This window comes from Artemia sp. Qi Xiang Cuo, chromosome 5, assembly GCF_049724085.1.
Source record: "Artemia sp. Qi Xiang Cuo chromosome 5, ASM4972408v1, whole genome shotgun sequence".
NCBI classification, from domain to species: Eukaryota; Metazoa; Arthropoda; class Branchiopoda; order Anostraca; family Artemiidae; genus Artemia; species Artemia sp. Qi Xiang Cuo.
The window spans coordinates 26,479,743-26,494,592 of NC_142798.1; positions in this window are offsets into that span (position 1 = coordinate 26,479,743).

The following is a 14,850-nucleotide window of genomic DNA, read 5'->3' on the forward strand; positions in this document are numbered from 1 at the left end:
ATTGTAAAAATGGGTGGGATTATTGTAGACTGTACTTGGCCAGTGACGTTTTAACTCTGTTGGATATAGGCTGTAAGAACACAGACCAAATCTATTCAGAGTTCGGATTAGATATAGGCTACTATTTTTCCACACCCCATTTGGTGATGGATTTGATTTTAAAAATTAGTAGGGAGGAAATAGGCCTAATAACCGACGTAGATCAGCACCTTTTTGTAGAGCGTTCAATGAGGGGAGGGTATGTTTTTCATGGGGACCGTGTCTTGTCAACCGATCCGAGCGGACAAAACAGCAACACCGGTACAAAGTCAAATACAGTGTTCTTGGACATGAACTCATTGTACCCCTCGGCAATGTCTCACTACTCTTTGCCGTGTTGGAACTATCGATGGCTTAAGAATCCTTGTGAGTTCCCTGACATTACCATCGTCGATGACAGCGGGCCACAAGGTTGCTTCTTTGAAGTTGACAGGCACATTCCTCTGGCGCTCCACGATTCAGTAGGAGAGTTTGTTTTTCCCTGCATTGATCAGACAGTAAACAGGGACTCTTTGAGCCACAAACCTCGTTCGTTCGGTGAAGATATGGGGATAACCTCGACCTTCTCTAAGCGAAAACTTATTGCTGATTTGACCCCCAAGAAGAATATTATTATTCGCGATGTAATTTTGAATTGGATGGTGAGCAATGGTTTCAAGATCACCAAAATACATAGGGTCCTGTAGTTCAATCAGCGACCATATTTGAAAACGTTTATCGATACTTTTTACTTTCAGCGTTTGGCAAAATGTGTGAAAGCGTACGAAATAGATCTCCCTGCGACGTTGTGACTGACCCTCTAGAGTGTGCACGAATTATTGCCCATCCCAATTTTACACCGTTCACGAGCATAGAGGCTGGCATGGTTCTTCTACACAAGAAAAAGTGAAAAGTGGTACTGAACAAGAGTAGAGAAAGTGGCAGTTCAGACCAGGAAATTTCAAAATCGCTCATTTTGTCGTGTTTTTAAAATGTGCGCAAGTTGCAAAGGCCCCGGAAGGGGGATGTTAAAGTTTAATATGAGGATACAGATTATATGTTGTTAAAGGTAAATTGGACCCAAGATTTATTGGGTGATCTAGAAAAGGAGGAACACATCAGCTCGCGGATGGATTTCACCAACTGGAATCCGTCCCTCTACCCCGAGTTGGTGAAACGTCAAGCCTCCAACCAACTATTAATGTTAAAATCAGAGACGGGGAGCGATTTGATATCCAAGGGGGTGTTCCTAGGTCCTAAATTTTTTTGCGTTAAAACTCATAATGGGGATGTAAAGAAAGCGTGTAAAAGGGTGCCTACACACTTTGTAAAGAGCAATTTCAACATGAGCGTGTACAGAGACTGTGTAGAAAGTAGCCTAGTGCCGAGAGCACAAGTGCTTGCAATTCACTCTCTACAGTTTTGAAATTATACTGTGAGAGTCGAAAAAAATGCAATGTATATCTGACAAAGTCTATGTGCTCGAGAATGGTGTGAGTGTCCTGCCTCATGGCGACTACCGTATTTCAGACCGAGTTGAATGCATAGACTATCGCAATCAACTTGGTCTGGATAAATTAACCTAATCTGACTAACCAACTAACCACCACCAACCCATTCATAAATTAACTAACCACCATCAACCCGTTCATAAATTAACTAACCCAACCTAACCTCATCTAACCCCAATCTAACCACCTTAACCTGTAGCAGCAGTGACGACAACTATTGTACTGTTTTTCAATCGCGGCTCCCGGGGGGTGGGGGTGGCCCTTCCCGCGGCCGACCCCGGGAGGTGGGGGTCCCGTCCGCAGCCGGCCTTCGGCCCCGCGGCCCCGGGGGGGTCCCCACTTTTAAATTCATAATGTTCAATTGTGCTAGTTCATGGTCCAAGTGTTGTTGTTGATGTATAAAAAAGTGTGTGTTTGCTACTAATGTGCATAAAGTGTTGTTCTTGCTCTTGTTCATGTTGATGGACAAAAAAAGTGTTTTAAGACAATAAGTGTTGTACATGTTGATGGTCAAAAAGTGTTTAAAGACAGTAAGTGTTGTTCTTCATGGACAAAAAGAGTTTATTTTTATGTTGTGTATAAAGTGTCATTTTTATCGTTGCAGTTCATTTTGAACAAATAGAGTTTTCATGTTGCCGAAATAAGTGACCATGAAATATTGTTGTTCTTGTTGAACAAGTGTTATTTTATCGTTGTTCATGTTGAACAAATAGACGTTTCCATGTTGCCGAAATATATGACCATGAAATATTGTTTTTTTTTGTTGTTCTTGTTAACGTAGATAGATCAATAAGAAAATTATTACTACTTATTCACTGGACACGTATGGTTTACAATTAGTTATAATACAACTGTTGTCAACAGCAGTAACAGCAGCATATATCAATTCAAAACACCCTCCAAATCGTTTCTGTGTGGTCCCTCAATATCGGGCAAAACAACACTTTTAGCTAAAATAAGTCAAAATTGCAATAAAATTCTTTTGGAAAAACCGAAAAAATCTACTATTGCTATAGTATTTGGCAGGTGTCCTACGATAAAATAAAAGCTATAGTCACAACCATACCAATGCAATTCATACGGGGGCTTGATGTTTTCAATAGTATTGAATCGAACTCGTGGCTGATTATTGATGATTTGGCTGAATCCATTGAACAGTTCTCACATGAAATGCTACAACTGTTCACTGTTCACTCTCACCATGAACACATTTCCATAACCCTAGTTCTACACAATCTGTTTCATCAGAGCAAATGTATGTGAACCCTTGCTTTGAATTGCACTATCTATATTATCTATCGAGTTGTTCGTGATTCTAGCTCGCTCATAACTCTCAATAAACAGATATACCCCGGCGCCCCAAACTTTCTGTTGTCAGCGTACACTCAGGCGACTAATAAACCATACGGTTACATTTTTCTGGATCTTAATCAGAGCACACCCGAGGATCTACGTGTAGTCACCGACATTTTCGACAATGAAATTACAGTATATCTTCCGATGAACAGTAGAAAAGGCTATTAGTTGGCATTATGACACTGAAGAAACTACACGAACAACGGCATTTATTTTCCGTTTTAAGCAATTCAAAACCCTTGCTTAGGAGGGCCTTACTCAAACATGGTGTTGACAATGATTTCATTAATATCATATATTAACTTTTTTTAATTCTAACTCTAGGTATTTTTAAAGAGCCATATGTTTCTAGAAAAAATAAAACCAAAAATGTTTCCCCGTTCCGTGCCTGGGCTTTTAAAAACAAAGTTAAAAATTTAAAAAGAAAACGGCTCCTTCAGGCAGGGGGTAGCTTTTTCACACTTTTACTGCCAATAATTGCAGGACTTGTTAACAGTTTTCTCTAGAGAATGGCAAAACCCTATAAATTGACACCATTTGAACTTGTCCTCTCGCCCGTCGAACATTTAGAAGACAAGCTAAGCAAATTCATTAATGATGAGAATATTGCCGATGACAAAAAACTGTTTTTACTTCAAGATGCATTGCGACCTGTGGACAAGCATAAACCTTATTGTGAGAGACCCGCCGTCGCTGTCGCCGATGCCTCTAAACAGGAAACATCACCTCAAGATTCTGCAGCAGCATCAAAGGAGAATAGATTGAATTTGATTGTAATAAAAATTAGAAGCTTATTGCCACTGACCTATCGTGAGCAGAGTAAAAGAGTATAATCTTATTTTGTGTTGGAAACTGATGGTGATCAAGTTCAGGTCGACGGCACAGGGAAGCGAATTATAATTCAGGGAAAAAGTTACAATCTAGTTGATTTAATTTGTGATATGGTGACGAATCGTAAAGGACTTTTATCATTTGACGATAATCTATACACCTTTCTAAATGCATCAAACTTTCCGAAAGGTCTTATTGGCAATAAGCAAATTCTAAAGAAATTAAGAGAATATAGTCCTCCAACAACACCAACACCACTTAAAAAAGAAAAAGAAGATTCAATATTTGAAAATACTAGCAGCAGCAGCAATGATTTTACAACACCTGTGGCTGCTAGTCAAAAGCGAAGACGAATTGATTCACCCTCCAGTGTGCAAAAGGGGAGTAGACATTACACTACGTATTTGCGTTCAAAATGGATGAAGTTCTGAAAGGCGAAGTTCTATAAAAATATTGGTGAAGCGATAAGTTTAAGTTCTCTAAAAACTCTGTCTATAGTTATTTCTGACACCACATTAAAAAAAGCAAAAGAGTATCTATAGAATGAATCGAGTTACACACTGCACCGGAATCACAGGCTTCGTGGCAAACAATATCGACAAACTAAAGCCGTTTTCCCTCTGCATATAGTGCAAACGGATCTTTTAACTCTAGATGCAATTCAATAACGTCAAAATGCGCCCAACAAATATATTCTGGTGGCAATCAGTGTCTTTAGTCGCTATGCCTATGCCGTTCCATTACGGTCAAAGAGAGGTGTTGAAGTTGCTCGGGCCATTGAAAGTATTCTTGAACACGATTCATGTAGAAAAATTCAATCGGATCGTGGCAGTGAATTCGTTTATCCCCATGTGCAAAAGGATCTATTGAAATATAATACATCATTTTATCATAGTCACAGTCCGATAAAGGCTGCATTGGCTGAATGATTAATAAGAACGATTCGTCTATTAATTTCAAGATATTGTACCCTGAAAAATACAACGGCTTTTATTCATGATTTAGATAAAATCATGCAGATATATAACCAGCAACCTCATTGATCTCTATCCAACTCAAGCCCTTGGAATATTCACTACAGTGAAAATACATTTGATGCTTTTCTAAAGCAATATTCCAATGGTGAAAAAGAAAAAAAAATGTGAAGAAGAAATTCAATGTCGGTGATACTGTTCAAATTAATAGAACCACCAATATTTTTGAAAAGGAGAATTATTTATGGAGTACTGAAAATTTTAAATCATACAAAATTCTGGACACCGAACCCACGACATATCAAATGTGAGATACCAAAGATGATGATATTCTCGGTGGTTTTTATGAATAGGAACTGCAAAAAGTTAGAAACACTAGTGAAATTTATCAAATTGAAAAGATATTAAAGAGTCGTACTAGTAGGGGCAAGAGACAGTTGCTTGTTCGCTGGCTAGGATACAACTCTGATTTTGATTCTTGGGTCTGTGCTGGAGATATTAAAAATGCGCAATGATTTCTATGTGACTTTCATGTCCAATATTTCTTATCCTCTACAATGGCTTGAATAGAACAATTGATTTTTGGACGAAACTTTCCCCCACCATCAAATTTGACGACAATGGAAAGTATGAAGTGGCTCTTGTCGACTGTATTCTCAGAAAAACCTACGACATCCTGAGAAAAGATCGTAAATATGAAATAAAAATTAGACCCTGTGATTGGCCGCCACCACCTTCAGGTGATCAAGAACAAATTCAAAAAATCAATTGGATGGATTATCCATATATTGAGTTACCCTACGAGGAACTCACTTGTATGAATGATTTATGTCGTTCTATTAATAAAAGAATTTCCGCTCGTAAAAAAAGAGCTTTTCATTTCAACTATTCAAAGGAGGAGGGGAAGATCTACATTAGTTCACCTATTGCCAGCGAAAAGGTTATTCTCAATGATAATCTAAAGGATGTTCTTGGCTTTAAGCTCAATATAATCAATGGTAAAAGTGCCGGAAACACTAATTTCATTTTTGCTGACTACCCACTTGCCTTCTCCAAGGACACTTGTATATTTCTCTACGCTACATTTGCGGAAGCATCTCGGGTTTGTAATTCAAATGTTCCCCTTCTACGAGTTCTTGAACGAAAAACCAATCAAGAGCATATTCACCACTACGATATAAAGCATCTTCAATATATTCCCGTAAACACTTCCTATTTGGAACTCTGTCAGTTAACACTAAGAACTGAATTGGGTGATTCCATAGCAATTTCAAAAGGTTTGGCTGTGATTACATGCCATTTTCGTCCCATCGTTCAACAACAAGAAGTCTAATAGAAAAGTGGTATTCACTTGTCCTGATATTGACTGCTATGTTAATACTCTTGGCCCAAGACAACAGGGCAATGGAATGGACTATTACAAAGGTCGCTCGTCAATGTCTGGCTATGGTCTTGGCAGTTGGTTTGCTAAGCTGTTTCGCTCTTCACTACCACTGGCTAGAAAATATCTTGTACCGGCTGCGATAGATTTTGCATCCTCTACACTATACGATTGGGGCTCTGGCAAGGATTTTAAAAAAAGTACTACGGAAAATCTTAGGTCCAGTGCGATAACCCTTTGCGAGAGATTAAAACAAAATGGTAAAGGCTTAAAAAGGTCTAGAAACAATGCATCACTCATCAGTCTCCACTCAGGTCGGTAGCGAAAGACATCATCCCTCTTGTCAAAGAAAATAAGGAAAAAGCTGACACCTACTGGAAACAGTAGCATGCGTTCTAGAGAGAGCATCATTACATCGAAACTGGAGTATTGCTCTTAAGATGTCCAACCTGCCAAATAAGTACCATCAGCCTTTACTTACAGCAACAATGAATATATTCAATGATAAAAATTTTGATGGGAGTGTCAAGCATGTATACTATAAACAATGTTATCCTCTACAGCCCCTCTCCGATAATATCCACTTTCAAATTTATTCCAAAGAAGACTACTTTATGAAAATGTCTTCGACATTTATAGATTTACAAATGAAAGTCAGGAAATCCAATAATACAATGCCAATTCGGGCCGATGGTATATCCTATGAAAACTGTATACGATATAATTTCTTTCGTCAAATTAGTGTCTACATCAATAGCACACTGGTGAGCAAAAGCAACAATCTCTCCAACTATGCAAGCCATATGCGATTCATGCTGATGACACCCATGTCGTATAAGGAATTGAGAGGCGCCTCCAATGGATATGAATATATTGCTAATACTGACAGTACAGACGCACTTAAAAATGCTGCAACTAGTGAATTACATCTAATTGGAAAAATATATCATGAAATATTTAATATACCCCAATGGCTACCACCCAATGTTAAAGTGGATATAAAACTGACGCTTGCACCATCCAATTTCATATTGAGAAAAGAACTTGCTGCCAATCCTTATGTAAGTCTCTCCCTCCCCTCGGCCATACTTCATGTGCGCAAACAATAAGTCATGAGTTCTGTTGCTTTGGCAGTGGAAAAACTGAGAGCCAATGGATATAATATTAAACTACTTGTTCCTCATACAATCACCAATCAACGACATATTGCTATGGGGTCACGCACCTTCACTGATTCATCCTTTATCAATGGCGAAATTCCGTCAAAACTCGCTTTGGCATTTGTAAAAAGCACTAGTGCAATAGGATCGTGGACTGAATGCCCACATAAATTCGAGATGTTTGGACTTTCATCTCTTGTGTGAAAAGTAAACGGCATCCCACTCTAAAATCTATCTTTTGATGAATCCTATAGAACATTGTATGAGTTGACAATGCAAACCCTAGATCATGATTCACAACTATTTGAAAATGGTATAACCGAAGATATGTTTGCTAAAACACATGGTATCATTGTACTGGATTTGTCTGGCACACAGGATATGAGTATAGTACGTACGGGGAGTGTGCGTTTAGAGTGTACATTTTCCAACCCATTGGCTGAGAGTATTGCACTAATCTCACTAAATCAATATGAAACCTATTGGGAAATTACTCCCGAAGGCAGTGTTCTACTAGACTTGGCGCCATGAACACCAGTCAAATAATCAATGTATTTAATATGGACCCCTACATGTCCCAGTACAAATCCTATTGTCTGCCCTCAGACTATCTTGGAAAAATTCAAAGTGTCAACAATAGCTTAATTATTGGTAATAGCAGTCCATCGACTGTGCTGACGGGTCATTGGCTGTGCATCTTTCAAACAATGAAGACGATTGAATTTTTTGATCCTCTTGGTCTACCCTATATATTTTACACACCCCACATCAGCAACTATATTGAGAGTAGTGGGAAAACTATTATTCAAAATCGGAAGAGGGTGCAGGATCTAACGACTAAAAGCTGTGGCTTCCATACACTACTATAGTTTGTGTTCCGATGTCGTGGCTATACTTACATGCAGTTTCTCCACATTTATAGTGACAATCCACGTCTGAACGACTTTCTAGTGGAAAATATCCTCTCAGACCAATACAGTATTGATTTCAGTGCCCTAAGAGTAAAGTGCTTAAAAAATGTTTGTGAATTTGTTTATTAATAAAATGCATATATATATATAACAATGTCTTTAAATCTTCACTTTAGATTTCTTCTTCTTCGATGTATAGGCAATTGTCGTGAGCCACTAATGCCGGTAAATCATTTGGATTCACTGTATATTGATCTTGATTGACTGCAAAGTCAGGGTCACATATTCTACAAGATAATGTAACTTCACTCTTGTCATATCTCTTTGTATAGTCAATGATACTATTTGCATTCATATTATGAAATTCACGACTTTCAATTTGCTTATTTGAAACAATATCACATACAGTATTTTCAAATGGTGAATCACAATTGGTAACTGCCAACTAAAAATCACTAGGTTTATATTCATAGGAGGCAGTGTCGTCACAATGATGACGTAGAAATCAAATTGTCTTTTTACCCCAACAGTTGAATCGTAGACCAGATTCCTCTTCCCAGAATAATTTAAATCCACGACGATACCAATCTCGTAGAAATAAACTAAAATCACGTTTGGGATTCTTTCCAATCATAGCAGGGTAAGTATTCTCCCACTGATCACATTTATCATAGTGACAATTGGAGCACAGGTGCCCTCTAGGGTGAGAGTCCAACACCTCAAGACATGAATTACATCCTTTAATTTGTACTGCATAGCCTCTATGTAATTTACAAGGATTACATAATTTACACTTTTCACTATAGTCATCAATATTTATACAATTTTCAAATTGAGTTCAACTGCCAAGAGTTTACATGCACAATGGGCATGTATAGAACATTTTTTTCGGTTTCCGATGTCAACTCTCTCACAGCTAAAACGAAACTGATCGTCCTCGTTCGATAAATTCAAGGTGGAGAGGAGTAGCTCTGTGACGTTACCTTTTTCGAAGGGTGGAGCCATCTACATTGAATCCATTGGCAATGTTTTCAAAAGTATATCCACGATATGATTCTGCTTTTATTCCAATTAATATATCAATAAATTAACTATAAGCATTTGAATCACATTTTAAAAGTTTCATACAATATTCCAATGGGGGAGAATCACTCCTCATTATTTTGCCAAGTGTTCCCCGAGAGAATATCCTGCGTTGAAGAGATAACTCGAGAAAATCATCATCCAAAATCAAATGTTTTTCCATAAACACTAGATTTGATCTAATTCTCTCTTTCTCAAATTTATTCATTTTTCAATCCTTTCACTTTAACTGCTGACTCTAGACTGACCCTGATTTGTTAACCTCTAGCCTAACCTAACCAGAAAAGAAAGGGAACATTTCGATTTCGAAACAATTTTATTAAATAATTACAACAAAAACAATACTAAGCATGTACAATTAGCGATAGAGTTTATAGTCTTCGATATGTTTCACCAACGCACTTAAAGCACATTGAAGTCTATTCACATGTGCTATATCAACTTTTGCTGTGAAAGATAAATGATCCTCCAATTTAAATTTGCTCAAGGATATCACATATCATGCATATACTTCATCCCATTCCAGACAAAGCCGTGATCCTCTCGTGATTTCCACCGCAATGTTTGGTGTTCTTGTATTATTACCATCAACTCCGCTATCAACTTCTAAGAGGGTAAACATTCCACTCGCCATCAACACAAATATATATTCAAATAAGTAAAGTCAAACTGTTCTTCTCACTCCTTTGAATTCTATTCACAGACTAATAGAAACTATAGCAAAAATCCTTTCCTCATATTCTCCGCAATCCTCCGCCGCTAATATGTAAGCAAGCCTCTGATTGGCTGAGAAAGGAGATGTAACCGACTCGCTGATTGGCTGAGAAGGAAACACGTGATCTAACTGTTTCATATTCCTGGACACCTTGACTTTCGCCTCGAGCATGCACTTGGCCAAAACAACAACAAAAAATAACTTGACCTTGGAAAAAGAGGTCATTGACCCACTTTGATTAACCACGTGTTCTCCCTAGGGACTCTATGCCCATATATGGTGTGGGCGTGGGAGTTTTTAAAAAAAGTGTCCGGATCGGGATTCAAAGGGGTATTGTGGGCGTGGGAGTACTAGGGTCCTTTCTACTCACATTGTCGTAGAAACTTCAAAAATGGCTCATTCGATTGGAAATTGAAATGGCTAGTGCTCTTTTTAATAATCGAAAGTGATTGATAGGCAACTAACACCCATTCCACGCCCACCATTTCCCCAAAAACATCCAATTATAATTTGAGATAGCCCTTTTGTTCCACGCAGTTCAAAGTTCAGGAAATTATACCTTTGATTAGAACACTCCCCCCACAGTCTTCAGGGCAAGATTTTAAGTTATGCCCTGGGGGCATATAAGTTCTTATTGAAATCTTTGTCTCAGAAACTTGGTAAAGGGCTAATTCGAATGGAAATTCAAAGGGCTAGTGCCCTTTTTAATAGTCTCAAAAGTGGTTTGAGTGCAACTTACCCCCCTCTCATGCCCACTTTTTCCCCAAATACATCCAATCAAAATTTTTAGATAGCCATTTTGTTCAACGTAGTTGAATGTTATAGAAATTAGGTCTTTGAAGATGACAACCTCTCCCCCTTAGAGCCCTCAGGGGAAAGGTTACAAGTTATGCACTGGGGGTATATGAGGCTTTTATTGAAGGCTTTGTCATAGAAACTTGAAAAAGCGTGCATTCGATTGGAAATTCAAAGGGCTAGTTCCCTTTTTAATAGTCGAAAGTGATTTGAGGCTGACTAACCCCCCTCTCACGCCTACCTTTCCCCCAGACACAACCAATCAAAATTTTTAAATAGCCATTTTGTTCAACGTAGTTGAATGTTATGGAAATTATTTCTTTAAGGACGATACCCCCCACAGCCCTCAGAGCAAGGGTTGTAAGTTATGTCCTGGGGGCATATGAGGTTTTCATCGAAAGCTTTGTCGTAGAAGCTTCAAAAAGGGCTTCTTCGACTGGAAATTGAAATGGCTAGTGCCCTTTTTAATAGTCGAAAGTAATTGGAGAGCAACTAACCCCCCTCTCACGCCTACCATTTCCCCAAACACATACAATCAAAATTTTGAGATAGCCATTATTTTTACGTAGCTGAAAGTTCACGCAATTCTGTCTTTATGGATGAACCCCCCCCCCCCCACAGTCCTCAGGGCCAGGGTTGTAGGATATGCCCGGGGGGAATATGAGGTTTTTATAGAAATAGTTGTCGTAGAAACTTCAAAAAGGGCTCATTCGATTTGAAATTGAAACAGGTAAAGCCCTTTTTAATAGTCGAAAGTGTTTGAAGAGCAACTACCCCCCCTCTCACGCCCAACATTTTCCCAAACACAGCTAATCACAAATTTGAGATATTCCTTGTTTAACGTAATTGAAAGTTCGGGAAATTAGGTCTTTCAGGATGACAACCCGCCCCCCCCCCACAACCCTCAGGGCAAAGGTAATAAGTTATGCCCTGGGGTCTTATAAGGCTTTAATAGAAATTTTTGACGTAGATACTTTAAAACGGCTCATTTGATTGGAAATTGAAAGGGCTATGCCCTTTTTAATAGTCGAAAATGATTGAAGGGCCCCCCTCTCACACCCACCATTTCCCCAAACACATCCAATCAAAATCTTGAGATAGCCATTTTGTTTAACGTAGTTGAAAATTCTGGAAATTAGGTCTTTGAGGATGACAACTTCTTCAGAGCCCTCAGGGCAAGGGTTATAAGTTATTCCCTGGGGACATACAAGTTGTTTATAGAAAGCGTTGTCGTAAAAACCCAAAAAGATCTTATTCGATTTGAAATTGAAAGGGCTAGTGCCCTTTTTAATTATCAAAAGTGATTGGAAGGCTTGACATTTTCAAACAGTTCGTGGTAACGAACTGTAAGTAAGGAGCGACCCGGCTCAATGGTAACCGAAACTCTAGAAAACGGGATTTAGATATCAATAGATACATCAATAGAATTAGATTTTAATGCTGATTTCAAATATATCAGTTTCGTCAAGTTTAGTCCTACCCATCAAAAGTTACGCGCCTGAAAAAATTTGGCTGATTTTCGAAAAAAGGGGGAAATACCCCCTAGAAGCTATAGAACCTGAATGAAAATCACACCATCATATTCAGCGTATTAGATAACTCTACTGTAGAGGTTTCAAGCTCCTATCTGCAAAAACGTGGAATTTTGTATTTTTTGCCATAAGAAAGGTCATGGATGCGTGTTTTTTTTTTGTTTTTTTTCCCAGGGATGATCGTATTGACCCAATGGTCCTAAAAAATCGTGGGAGGAATCATTGGAATGGAAATTAAAAGTTCTAGTGCCCTTTTTAAGTGATCAAAAAAAGTGGAGGGCAACTAGGCCCCCTCCACCGCTCATTGTTTCCCAAAGTCACCCGAACAAAATTTTGAGATAGCCATTTTGTTCAGCATGGTCGAAAATATAATAACCATGTCTTTTAGGATGACTTAATCCCCCGAAGTCCTCGGGGGGGGGCTGAAAGTTATGAACTTTACCCAATGTTAACATATAGTATTGGTTATTGGGAATTATACAGACGTTTTCAGAGGGGATTTTTTCTGGTAGTGGGAGTGGGGTCGGGGGTTATATGGGGGGATCTTTCCATGAAGGAAGTTTCCATGGGGGAAGGAAAATTGCTATGAAGGGGACGCCGGATTTCCCAGCATTATTTAAAAAAAGATCAGAAATTAAATAAAAAAAACAAGTTTTTCAACTGAAAGTAAGCAGCAACATCAAAACTTAAAACGAATAGAAAATATTAAGTATATGATTGGGTTCACCCGCTAGTCAATACCTCGCTAAATTTTTTTATTGTTTAAAAAAATAAAGTTGTGTGACTGATTCAAACTTTAGCGTAAAGAGCGAGGTATTGAGGAGGGGACAGCTCCTTTCATATACGGAATAATTTCTGTTCGTTTTAAGTTTTAATGTCGTTCCTTACTTTCAGTTCAAAAAAATTGCTTTTTTTATCTAATTATTGTAAAGATCGATCAAAGTACAATATTTTTTTTTTTTTTTTTTTTTTTTTTTTTTTTTTAGGCCAGGGCACTTGGTATAGAAGGATTTTTCATATAAACTTCTAAAAGAGCTCATTCGACTGAAAATAGAAAGGGCCAATGCCCTTCTTAATAGTCGAAAGTGATTGGAGGGCAACTAGTCCCCCTCCAACGCCCACCCGCTCATTTGTCCATTATGTTTAAAAACTAAATGTTGGCTTAAGATTAAATCAAAATACGCTGTGTTAATGCTAATTCCCAATAAGGCATCTCAGCAGTATCCCAAGATCGAGTGAGGGTAATATGTAAACGACTGAGGGTAATAAACAAAATTTGCACTTTACTGAAAAAATGCAAATGAATGTGAATTGTCAGTTTAATATACATATACTAATACTTAGTAATCAGAATGTTAATATTATTTGATTTATTAAAGTTATGAAAGTTAAAATATTTATATTTTTTTTAGTAAAGTGCAAATTATGTTCTGGCCTTGGGAAGGCACAGGGGTTTCAATCCCTACTCATGTTAATTTCTGCTCGTTTTGAGTTTGACTTGGTTATTTATAGTAATTTCTGTTCGTTTTCGGTTTCATTTATTTATCGATGCTGATTTGTGGTAGTTTCATGCTTGGTTGATTGTTTGACTTTATTTTTTGCTCATTTTTGGTTTAATGAAGTTCTTTACTTTTCTTTGAAAAACATATTTTGTGGAAATTTTTTTTTTAACTAATCAAATAGTTCGTGGTAAGAAACTGTAAGTAAGGAGCGATCCGGCTTAATAATGACCAAAACTCTAAATAAAGGGATTCTGAAATCCAGAGATACATCAAAAGAATAAAATTTTTATGCTGATTTAAAATATATAAGTTTAGTTTCATCAAGTTTAATTTTACCCACCAAAAGTTACATGCATGACAAAATGTGCCTTATTTTCGAAAAAAGGAGGAAACGCACCCAAATAGTCATAGAACTTCAATGAAAATTACACCATCAGATTCAGCGTATCAGAGAACCCTTAAATAGAAGTTTCAAGCTCATATCTTCAAAATTGTCGAATTTTGTATTTTTTGCCAGAAGAAAGATCACGGATGTTTGTTTATTTTTTTTTTTTTTATTATTTTTTTTTTCCCAGGGATGATCGTATCAAACCAGTGGTCCTAGGATATCGCGGGAGGGCTCATTCAAATGGAAATTAAAATTCTAGTGCCCTTTTTAAGTGAACATAAAATAGAGGCAACTATGCCCCCTCCCACGCTAATTTTTTCCTAAGTCATCCGATCAAAATTTTGAGATAGCCATTTTGTTCAGCTTAGTCGAAAAATACTATAACTATGTCTTTGAGGATGACTTGATCCCTCACAGTCCCCGATGGAAGGTCTGCAAATTATGAACTTTGCTCAATGTTTACATATAGTATTGGTTATTGGGAAGTAAACAGAAGTTTTCAGTGGGGAATTTTTTTGTTAGTTGGGGGGTGGGGTGGGTCAGGTGTTAAGCGGGAGGATCTTTCATGGAAGGAAGTTTTCATTGGGGAAGGGATATTGCTATGAAGCGGGCGCCGGATTTTCCAGCATTATTTAAAAAAGCGATTAGAAATTAAATAATAAATAAAACAATTTTTTCAACTGAAAGTAGGGA